The 12,338-nt window shown below is 54.1% G+C and overlaps 1 protein-coding gene across 3 annotated transcripts in view; it reads left to right on the plus strand.

Moving 5' to 3' along the window:
• Positions 1–12,338, plus strand: part of LOC122382543 (sulfotransferase 1E1-like) — a 48,558-nt gene that overhangs the window by 6,051 nt on the left and 30,169 nt on the right. The window lies entirely within an intron of this gene.

Raw genomic sequence — 12,338 nt, forward strand, 5'->3', positions numbered from 1 at the left:
CTCTCTCCGTGCGCTGGGCAGGGGGGGGGGGGTTACTGAGACAGATTGCCTGTCCGTCGGCTCTGCTGAGGGCGGCTGTGCGCTGTCACGGACATGTGAAGCCCTCTCTATCCTGCCGAGTGCCGAACGCCGGCTGCTGTGGCCGTGTGAAGCCTTTTTACCTCTTGCAGCGGCGACCGTTGCCTCTTGTGGGGGCCTTTGGGCGCCCCAGTGGCGTGGAACGCCCCTGTACGACCCCGATATCCCCGCTCCCCTGGCCAGCCGCGGCGGCTCTGACCGGCTACCACATATCCCTCTGACCGCCGACACATAAACAAGGACGGGCATTCCTGCGGGGTTTTCCGGCGGCGTCATAGCGTCGCCGGTGCGGCGTCCAATAACACTCCGGGGAGCGCGCAGCTCTCACGGCTGGCACCTGCCGCGCCGCACAGGCTCTCCGCAATGTTAGCGCATTTCTGTGCAATTCCCATACGACACCGGTAATAACTGCTGGCCGTGTGTAGCATTTTCCCTGTCCTACATCAGTATGTTGCCCCGCGCTGTCTGCGGCGCCGCCCGCAGCGGGGGAGGAGGCCGGCACGGTGTCGGTGGTCCGCAGAGCCGGCCGATTAGCGGGCCGTCCATTGCGGCGGCCGGCGCCGCTGATAGCGCCGTTCCCGGACAGATCCGGCCCGGTGCGGGCCGGGTCAGCATCCCGCCCAGACGGCCGGCCGCGCCAGCTCCGTGCAAATTGGCCGGCTGATGGCGCCGCCCGCTGACGGCAGCGGAACGGAACGACAGGAACGGGACGATTCTGTAAATGAACGGCAGGAGCGGGACGACTCTGTGAATGAACGGCAGGAGCGGGATGACTGTGGGCGAACGGCAGGAACGAAACGGCCCTTTGGGTGAACGGTGGGACCGGAAGGGCGCCGTATGTCTCGGTTTGTTCCGGCGGCGCGGCTCTGGCCGGGGGAATTACATTACAGGGCGGCGGGGCTGGTTTTAGTTCGGTATTACTGGGCGGCAGGCGGCCACCGGCCGAGTTAGACACGGGTATTACCGGCCGGCCGACCGAGTTAGACACGGGTGGTATAGTACCGGCCGGCCGACCGAGTTAGACACGGGTAGTATAGTACCGGCCGGCCGACCGAGTTAGACACGGGTAGTATAGTATACGGCCACCGGCCGAGTTAGACACGGGCAGTATAGTATACGGCCACCAGCCGAGTTAGACACGGGTATTACCGGCCGACCGAGTTAGACACGGGTAGTATAGTACCGGCCGGCCGACCGAGCGGCCGTCGCCAAGGACGACTGGCCAGAGAACGGGCACAGAACCCAGACAGGCTTGGCATACTTTTGATGACTGTCGCAGTATACCACTATCCTAACTCGTCCGGTACAATTATTATGGCGTCATTTGATTCATTTTTTATTAATAGTGTAAACATCTGGGCCCAGCAATACCAGCTGGCATGTAATATGGGTAGGAGATACGACTGTAGGCTGGCAAATAAAATGTGAAGCCGACTCGGAGCTCAACCGGTTATTCAACCGTTACGTAACTGTTGAACCGGGTGTAAGTCGGCTGCCTCCAGTTTAGAAACACACTAGCACTCTTGGCGTGCATTATTACGAGGCCAATGTGAGTCGCTGCCCCATGGGCCAGTGGTTTGTCTGTCTGTCTGTCTGTCTGTCTGTGTGGGTGCCGCCGTTTTCCGGGACGCTCCGCTATCCGGCCGCGGCTGATGCGATCTGTTCGGCCGCCCGCTCCCAGTCCGAGCGCTGATTGTGCCTCATCGTGAGCGACGGACGGCGGACGGCGGACGGCCTTATTAGATCGCCGACACGGCGCCTCCGATCGCCGGAACCGGCCGGCGACAAACGGACCGGCGGCGGCCGGGACGCTAACTGATGGTAATAGGTCACCGGCGAGAACAGGACCGTCCGATTGGCCGTCGATGTGTGACCAGAGGTCCCTGGAAGGAGGTGAGGGGGAGGGGTATCGGAGACTGGGTTAATGGTGCGGGCGCAGGAAGAGCGGACGGTGGGTATTCTCTCCCGGCGCAGTTCATAAGCGGCCGGCGGTGCTATGGGCGGCCGTAGTCGCGCCGCGCTGCTCATATCGCGTCGGACGGGGAGCGCTGGCTGACGTCACGGCCGGCCCATCAGCGGTCCTGTTTCATACGGTATGCATGCGCCGACGCGCGGCGGCGGCCAGCGCCGGCCTCGGACGGCATAATCTCGGTGCTCGGGACGCGATTGTGAGCCGCCGGCCTCTGAGAAGTGCGGACGGAAGCATCTGAGGGGATTAGCAGAGTGGGCGACCCCCGGGAAATCTGGCGCGAGCGCCGCTGACACGCTCCAGTGACGGCGCTCCGGGAGATCGGCGGGTACCCGGTGCAGCGCTTCTGATCAGAGCCGCTGTGGGGATCGGCGGGTACCCGGTGCAGCACTTCTGATCAGAGCCGCTGTGAGGACACAGCGTCCCTGATCAGAGCTGCCGTGGGGAACAGGGGATGCCCGATGCAGCGCAACTCCCGAGTGCTATCTGCGAGTGGGTGACAAATTTATCGATTGGCACGTGGTACATTTCCTCAGACACTTTCGTCATTTGCTCTTTTTTTATTAAATCCTCCCGTCGCTATATTTTTTTTTTTTGTTCTTGACTGGTAGCTACGAACCCATTTTGTAGCCAAGATAAGTGGCTTAGGAAAGTACTTGGCGCTGCGTGCTATTTGATTTCCTGGAAGTGAGTGCAAGACGAGAAAATGGTTTAGTGGGAGGAGGGTTCTTATCCTCTTATTTTGATGCAAAGCTGGTACCATTCCAAGACGTGTAGGTGGTTGCATGTATAAAAATGACTCATTGCCGCCCTGGTGCCGTGGCGGCTGTGATAGAGGCAGCTAGGATGTCATGGCGACCTTTTACATTGTCGTCAGCGTCTGAGGACTGTCATGGTGTCGGGGTTCCGGCCTGATGTGTGGCGGTCACCGCGGGATCAGTGGTAGCGCCGTCCGTCCGCCGGGATGATGGGCAGAAGAACTATGGTCCGTTGGGGCGCCCTGTGTGCCATGGCGACCCCACTGGTGGAGACTGGTGAGAGAGGTTTACCCATGAACATCAACCATTTTTCGTGATAGTGATGGTTTTTGGATCATAAATGTGCGAACTCTGGGACGGTGAGCATGGACGTCCGATTTTGATAAGCGAACGCTGACCAATTCTGAACTGATCAGCCGCCCACCGACCGGCAAACCCGGGCCGCCCCGCAGTGGTTACTGCTGGCCTCCAGAGATGGCGCTAGTGGTGGACGCCTGAAGGTAGACTGTGCCGCACGACCCCCTGCAGTTACTTCTGGCGTTCAGAGATGGCGCTAGTGGTGGACGCCTGCAGATAGACTGTGCCGCAGCAGTTACTCCTGGCCTCCAGAGATGGCGCTAGTGGTGGACGCCTGAAGGTAGACTGTGCCGCATGACGCACTGGATCTGCCGGCCGCATCGGCTGAGGTGGGAGCGATCGCGCTAGCTTCCCTGGAGTTTTGACGGTCAGAATACGGGATTTCCGCATCTATTTTCTGCGGAGTCTTTGTGGGGCCAGTACCAGCTCGTGTGAATCACCGTGCCGTACCATGGCTTGTGATGGCGTGTTTTGCCATTCAGTGACGTGTTTTGCCGTGCCGCTCGGTTTTCTCGGTCGGACGGGCCCATTCTGCGGGGACGGGCGGCCCCGTTCGCTGATGGATGGCTCATAACCGGCCCGGAGGAGGGACGGACGGCCCGGCTCGGACCGTGACGTCACGGCTGACGGACCGACCACCCGGCCGGGGCGGGCCGGGTCGATTCAGCCTCCCGTGGAACCTGAATGGACCGCTTTACAGCCCGTCTGGGTGTTTGGCCGACTGTTCAACACGTGCCGGACGGTTTTGGCGACACGTTTGCTCTCACGTCGTGGTAAGAATGGCGGCGGGTAAAGGAGAGTTTTCAATTCTAGAAGTGGCAGAGTGCTATTTCTCTGTTTATTTGTATATATGACCGTAGAGCATACATGGAATAAGACTGACAGAGTGTATTCCTTCCCAAAGTGCGGTGTGTTTTATTGGTGGTGGCTTTTTCGCGGAAGGCTGCTGACTGCATAAGATATTCTGTTATAAATTATGCATTCGCAATTGCTAATTAAAGGGGCAATGTCTCCACACGAAGAATGCTTTGATATTGTTTAATTATTATCTAGAAGTTTTACTTATATAAATTTATCTGCTTTGATTACGACGTAGCCGAAGGAATATCGAAGGGAACTAGCCTGGGTGCCGCCTTGGAGTTAGAGCATGTAGTGAATAGCAGTGCTAAGCTCGTTCTCACATTAACTATGTACGGCGCTGAGGGACTGGGCTCGGCATCATTTACCCATCATCCGCTCAGCCGGTTGGTGGGACTACAGGGCCCAGTCGTACTCACGGCTATCTACTCGGCTCATTGCTCGGGTCCGCTGTACTCTGTTCAGCCGTCTCCCGGTCCCCCTGCAGTCGGCGGCGCCGGCTCCCCGGCCCGCTCCAATATGTATCCGCCGCGGGGCGCCGGCCCGCCGCGCTGTTTGCAGTTAGTCCGGGAATCGTTACCGGCTGCCGGCGGCCGGACGACGGCTCGGGTCGGCCGCGTAAATACTGCAGCGGTGCCGGCCGGTCCGACCCGTTACCATTTATGTGCACTTACCGAACAATCCGACTGGATGGTCAGTTGACTTTTGTGGAACTTTGAGAGGTGTTCATGGATTCCGACAGGTTTGGGGCGCAGACTATTGTATAATTGTGAACACCACCTCACTAACCAGGTTTTTCCGGTCAACTCCGATTCACCCAGTTGTACGACTATGGCTCACCCGTGTTCTGTATAGCTTACGATCCCGTCTGCTTTTTGCAACACCCGATCCCGTCTGTCGGACTGTAAAGCGCCCGCCGCCGAGCCATTGGCACCCAGCACACCAGCTGGCGACTGTCGGAGACTGCCGCCGCCGGCCGGGCGGACGGTTAGCGCCCTTCCAGAAGCCGTTTTCACCTGTGGACGACTGATGTGCGTCATTTGGAGCGCCATTGTGGGTCCTGAATGGAGGCGCTTGACAAAGCTATGCACGTTTCAGCCGTGTTCGGTGATCAATGGACCGGCTCCGTGGCGCGGTCGGTCCGTTTCAGTCCGGGCAGCTCGGGGCAGCCGGCGTGGCGCCGCCGGGCCAGTTCTCTGTCCGACTCGGTCCGGGCAGCCAGTGTGGCGCCGCAGGGTCCGGCAGCTCGGTCCGCAGTAGCCCGGGCAGCCAGTGTGGCGCCGCCGGCCCGGCTCTCGGCCCCCAGCTACCCGGGCAGCTCCGGTCAGTCGGTGTGGCGCCGCCGGCCCGGTCCGGCTGCCCGGCCGGTACTAACGAGCTGATTGAGCGCCAATCATTGAGCGGCAATCGGCGCTGAGTAGCCCCGGACGGTGGCGTGTCGGACGCCATATCGGTACCGGGGCTGACCGGGGACCGGGGCTACTCAGCGCTGACGTCACAGGGGGGAGAGGGGCAGAGAAGGCATTACCCCGGTCTGCTCCACTACCCCGCTCAGGAGATTCTGATGGGCTCTCGGATCGTGGGACAGAGTGCGCCCCATTACCCCTGCCGGTGAATGCGGCGGGGCACAGGGGAAATACTCGCTATCGGTGGACTCTGTGGCTATGGCGAAACGCTTGCGTCAAGTCGGGGCCGAAGGTCCCTTTGGAGATGGCAAACGAATGGCTGGGTGAGGCGTCGGTTGTGACGGTAACTGATATTACTCATGGCAATGGCTCCCCCCGAACACAAGTGACCTCTGCGGTCCCGATGACCTAGATATCCTAAATCCCATCCTCTGGCCGGTGCTGATCCTGATCCCGCGTCTGCCCGGGGTCCGGGCCGGCGGGCCGTCCTTGGCCGGCCGGCGGCCGCCGCGCGGCCCGTCTGACGGGCGCTCCGCCGTGCTAAAGGTCGGCGGCGGCTGTCAGATCTGCGCGTGCGGCCCGAGCGGCCGTCACTCCCGGCCGGGTGGTACCGCGGAGTGCCGCGGAACTCTGGCGGAGTGCCGCGGGTGGCTGGCACGCTAAGTGCCGTGGGGCGCTAGTGGAGTGCCGCGCTGTGAGAGCTGGTACGGCAGAGTGCCGGGCTGTGTGGTCTGGAACAGCGGAGTGCCGTGATGTAGAGTGCCGGAGTGCGTGCTCTGACGGTCCGACGCAGACGGGATGGCCGACTGCAACACCTGCTCATCGGTAAGAACGGGGTGCGACATCTCCTGGGCACCGATACCGTCGTTTCTTGTGGAATATTGACGCTCCCCTATTTCTGAATCTAACGTTATGAAAGACACAAATACATAAGCGCTTATGAAAGACGCATATATATATATATATGTTACAGGGAGTATGCGATTTCAGTTAGTTTGCAACGACCCTAGGGTGGTTGTAACCTCCCTGAACGATCAGTTTGTTTGCAACGACCCTAGGGACGTTACAAAATAACTGCTCGTTCCGGGACGTTGTAACGAAACTAGGGTCGTTGCAACCTCCCTAGTTAGTATGCAACGAACCTAGGGTTGTTACAAAATAACTAGGGAGTTTAAGAATTCATCGAGTCTCGTTTCACAGTCAGCAATCTTGTTCAATGAAAATCTTGTTCATAAAACCCTTCGTTTTTTCGCGATTATCTCGCGCTAAAAGTGGCCGACCGTGACGAAACTTTGAGTGTCCTCGAACTTATATACGTTACTGGTTACACATTCCCTATAAAGTTCATGAGCCTGAAACCAATGACCTTTGACCTTTGATCTGATTTCTGAGACCATGGCAGACCGAAATGATTTGCCGTTTATGTTAGCGCACATAAAATTGCGCTTCCAGAGTTCTACTGTGATTACATATAAACGTGTCAACATGTGAACTGATGGTTGTCCCATGCATCATGATGGGTTTCAAGTTGACTTGTCAGTTGTCGGCCAGGTCAAGGTCATTGACGTTTGGTGACTTCGGGTGACTGCTTCAAATTTTACGATTTTAAGGGATTTTTTTAGCTTATTTCGAATCCAGCATTCGTTGAGACATTTGAGAAGTACGTATGTATAGTTGTGGTGCCAATGCAACTTGCTACGAAGCTCTCGCTGGTGGTTTAGGTATAGTCGACTACAGAATGATGTTCCACCCCTCAGAAGCTATCAGTTGACCGGAGCGCTAAGTTGTGCCGTTTATCACGCAATTAAGCGTGTCGATAGTGAGCATTGGGACAAAGCTATAATTTGTGAACTCAACCCGTGTGATGCGGCACAGCCTACCACCCCAGGCAAATAATTGTCTGTGAAAAGTGGAACATCATTCTGTAGTCGACTATACACCTGCTATAAACAGGTGGTGCGGGTGGGACGCCTACTACTTGACCCAAACTTACCCAACCCAGCCTAGCTTAAACCTCGCCCCCCCCCCCTAGTTATTTTTTCGCGATAGCTCCGAACACACTATAGCAACAAAGACCTGAAACTAGGCATACCTGACCTTTGATTCAAGCCGGATCTTGTGACACCAACCATATTTTCAGGTCAGGTCAGGGTACTGACCTATGACGTCATAAGTGAACGGTCCTCAGATGCCGCAACTTCGCAGCGCCCTCAGTCCCAGAGGAGCTTTTACAGGGGGATGAAACTTACAGTACGTGCATCTTTTAGAAGTCTCACAATTTGCACCTCTAGGATTTTTCCTAAAGATCACATGAGGTCAGGTCGGTCACGTGACATCACCACTATAAGTCAATTGAGAAAAATGAAAACTGCTATTCTGGCGCCTGGAACAATCTCAAACTATCTCAAGCACACGGATCGTGATTTCATACACTCCTTGCAAGGTTAGATGCTTCAATTTTGCATTGGTGACGTTGCGTGACGCCATTTATGACGTCACTAAGATCATACGAGCTTTTCGTCAATACCTCCCGATCAAACTGAGCTAGCGAGTCGGTCAAGCCACTAATGGACTGAGGGAGACTTGCCGAATCGAATAATATGCAACATGACCTCTTTTGACCAAGTTCGCGACCTAGGGGTCTCCGACCTGACCTTGACCCGAGGTCAACACCTCAAGTTGACCTCCCCCGAACAAAAAAGTATACCATTCGACGCGCCTGAGCAAGGCGAGCACGTTGATGCTAAAATCGCGCTTTGCGACTGTTTAAAAAAAAGTTATTTATCAAAAACCGAACCCGCGTCTTTGGTCACTTGACCTGACCTCAGAGGTCACCGGTTGACCTGAGACCTTAAAATCGGGTACTAGTTGCTGTGCCTCCTAACGGCACACACGCTCGTTTTTTTTTCTGCGACGCTCTAACTCCATCAGGGGCGAAAAACGACAAGGGGGTCGTACGTACCAACCCTCCCCCGGCCGGCGCATATGTAGAAAACCAACAGGTCCGGCGGGGTTAACTCTCGCCCTTATTGGTGTTTTGCTAGCCGCAAACGCACAGGGCGGGGCAAGGTTATTGGTTGACCTTCCAGGTCAGATCAGTGACTCAAAAGTCGGGAAAATCGGGACCTGTTAAAACTTTAGAGAGCTAGGTTGTTATGAGGTTTTTTTCGGAGCGCTGATCACGAATTTCATATTAACTTTGATCACCGATGATGTCTTGATGTTTTTAGGCCAGATCGGGTCAGGTCAGGTCAGGTCAACCAGTAGGCGTCTTGCTAGCTGTCATAGTAGGTGTTAAACACCGCTGACAGCTTCGTAACATGGTACGAAGGCGCCAAAATTACTTCGTAAATGTTTAAATGGATGCTGAATTCGAAATCAGCTCCAAAAACTAGCCTTAAATATATGAACCCAGAAGAAGTGAACTAAGGTCATCAAAGGTCAATGATCTTGACCTGACCTTCACGTGACCTTAATAACACCCACCATAATGCATGGAACCATGCCATCATTTCACATGTTTGAACGTTTACAATCGCAAAAAGACTGGAAACGAGCGGATAATAGCCGTTTTTACGGAGGGCTTCCTGGCTAATGCCCATCTAATTTGAGCAAATCTGCACCAAATGTGCACCTGATCTGCACGAAATGTGTACTAGATAGTAGATGGCCGTCATGAAATACTCCTGAGCTGAATGTTCAAATTTTGTTCTCATTTCCTTGTTCTCCTTCTGAACTAGGTTGAACAAGATTTTCATTGGACAAGATTGTTGACGGCCCTCCTGTGAAACGAGACTCGATGAGTTCTTAAACTCCCTGGTTATTTTGTAACAACCCTAGGTTCGTTGCATACTAACTAGGGAGGTTGCAACGACCCTAGTTTCGTTACAACGTCCCGGAACGAGCAGTTATTTTGTAACGTCCCTAGGGTCGTTGCAAACAAACTGATCGTTCAGGGAGGTTACAACCACCCTAGGGTCGTTGCAAACTAACTGAAATCGCATACTCCCTGTAACATATATATGTTACAGGCAAAGTGAAAACTCGGGCATTTTGCAAAATGCCTAGGCAATTTGCAAAATGCCTGACCGGCCAGGCATTTTGCAAAATGCCCAGGCAGTTTGCAAACTGCCTGACCCACCAGGCATTTTGCAAACTGCCTGAAATATTTTTCCAGGCATTTTGCAAAATGCCTGACATCAAACTCGCACTAGCGACGATGTATAAGTAAGCTTTCATTTGTAACTGCCGCTTACAAAAGTTAATCGCTGTCAATGCGCACCAAGTGAGGGGACACTGCGTTCTCCGGGTAGCGCCGCCGAGTTCAGGTCACTGAGCCCCAGCGTCCGTCGGGTGCCGAGCACCGGGCGTGGTTTCGTGGGTAAACATGCGCTCGGTACAATGATTGTACTGTTTCTAGAAGCTCTTGGTGTTTTTTTTTTAATACTATGGGTGGATATTGATCAGAAAAGAAAACTCTTCCAATTTACGAAAATTTGATTGTTACACGTTTAGGTACATTATCAATCGTCTCTGCCTGAACAGTTGCCCACCGGGGCAGAATACTGGACATCGAAGCTTTTATACACACGGATACAACTCCGTATATACGAAAGGTACGGAGGCGGTGGTTCAAGTCCATTCAGCGTTGGCTCCATCTCGACAGAATTGACGCAAGACGTAGGTATACAGAGTGTCACGAACTTGATACGCGGTTGGCGCGGTCTTGTCCCTCCATGCCCCTCCTGAGTGCTGAATGGATGTAATTTGAACGGGTCCGGCACCAGGGCATCTGGACCAGGGCACTCGGCATCTAAATCGGCCATCCCCCGGTATCTGAAGATTTTACCCTGAAGCTGAAGCCGCTCAACCTCAGGCTGCAACCCTGACTTACCGTCATCCATAAGTGATGCAGCTGGATTTCGACAAAACCCACCAAATCTGAACCATTCAGGACTAAAGATTCAGACTTTTCAATGATGAGGCCGTGAGGCGATATCAGCCGTTTTCACGACGGCCATCTGGTACACATTTGGTTCACATTTGGTGCAGATTAGGTGCATATTTGGTCAAGCTGGTTCAGTGTGTCTCTTAGTAGCCATCAGCTAGAGTTGTACTAATTGCTTATATGCCTGCTTTGTCATATTATCAGAGAGTGCATCATCGGTTAAAACACTGAAATAAATTCATAAAATAAAGATATTTGCTGTAAAAGAGATTATGTGCAGATCTGGTCAAATTAGGTGCACTCGCCGGATAGCCCGTCGTGAAAACGGCTATTAGAGCTCTGCTTAGTCACCAACCGTCCCGACAAGCAGTTCTTGGCCAACAGCAGCTCAGAGGCGCTGCACCGTCGAGACGGTGAAGCACCCACTGGGCACCATGGGGATTCTCGTTTGGGGCATGATGGGCTACAGAGGCCTATTTGAGCTTCACCTGGTGCCGCGGGGACAGACCATGTGGCCGCTGATAACTTGTCAGCGAGGTGCTGGAGAACACTGACGCAACTACGATGCAATACATTTCGGGACACAAGTACAACATACCGCAACAATTTCGTGACACCCTGTATTCGTGACCGTGGAATGTGTCACATGTGCCCACAACACATGTGAAATGTGTTGTGGGGTCAGTCACAGTGGAACGTTTATGATCAACGCCTGTAGTCAACAAAAACGGTGGAATAATGGAAACCCAGGCATTTTGCAAAATGCCTGGCGGGTCAGGCATTTTGTAAAATGCCTAGGCAGTTTGCAAAATGCCTGGTGGGTCAGGCAGTTTGCAAACTGCCTGGGCATTTTGCAAAATGCCTGGCGTGTCAGGCATTTTGCAAATTGCCTAGGCATTTTGCAAAATGCCTGAGTTTTCACTTTGCCTGTAACATATATATTTATTGTGAGCTCCTTGCGTCTCTGTCGTATTGTGAAGAGGTGACGGGCTCATCTGGGGCTGCTTTGATCGCCGCCCTATAACAGCCGTGACGGTCCCGCTGTCTTCTGCCCGATCCTGCTGACCGGCCTGGCCACTGGCCAGTGGCGAATCGGTCCGCAGCGGACGTCATACTGACTGAAATGACAGGCCGTCCCACTGGGGAGGTGTATTATATCTGTCCAAACCGCTCACAGGGAAAGATGAAGCTGCCTAGACCCGGGACTGGGGGTGGTGCAACTGCCGAGTCGGTCCGCTGAGGGGACGCTGGTATTGCCTAAACTGCCGGCTGACGGGACGGCTGAACTCTGACACATGGCGCGTCACGTCAGTTATCGGCTCCACGACTGACCCCGCGGCCAGCCGCTCTGGTTAGATTAGCCAGATTAGCCACCCTTGTTACTTGTTAGTGATGAACCGTGGCCTAGCTTTGTGTATCGCTGTTCGTGACTGCGTGGCTCTTTTTCTATCAACCTTTCACAGACTTGTGTGTGTGTTTTTTTTTTGCATGATGGCTTTTGATAGTTCTAATAACCTCTTACGTTCTAACCATGCTTCGTAATGCTCTTTTTAGTTTTTCTTTATTACTTTGGGTTTTAGTTTGTATCTTCTGTTGTAATCAAAGGCGTGTTTCAAAGTTCCATTCCGTGTTTTAAAGACATTCCGCATGGTTTGGAGCTGGTTGCAAGGTATTTTTATCCTGACCAGAATCTCCAACTTCCAATACGTTCGGCTGAGATCTTCCTGAGACTGGTTCGTCCCGCTCTAAATCCCGTGCTGATGAGAACGGTCCGCAGCCGTGTTCCAAGACCCGTGTTGGCCGGCGTAGCTACATTCGACAGACACGAGCCCAAGCCGATAGACAACGGAAATGGATTCCGTCTCAGAGGGTGGGCTGAACATGCTGCTGCGGAAGATCAGAAAAAGAGGGAGAGAGGGAGGGAGGGAGAAAGAGGAGAGTATACTGAGAGCAGCTCGAGTTTT

Source organism: Amphibalanus amphitrite, unplaced genomic scaffold, assembly GCF_019059575.1.
Source record: "Amphibalanus amphitrite isolate SeventyFive unplaced genomic scaffold, NRLGWU_Aamphi_draft 000142F_arrow, whole genome shotgun sequence".
Taxonomy (NCBI): Eukaryota; Metazoa; Arthropoda; class Thecostraca; order Balanomorpha; family Balanidae; genus Amphibalanus; species Amphibalanus amphitrite.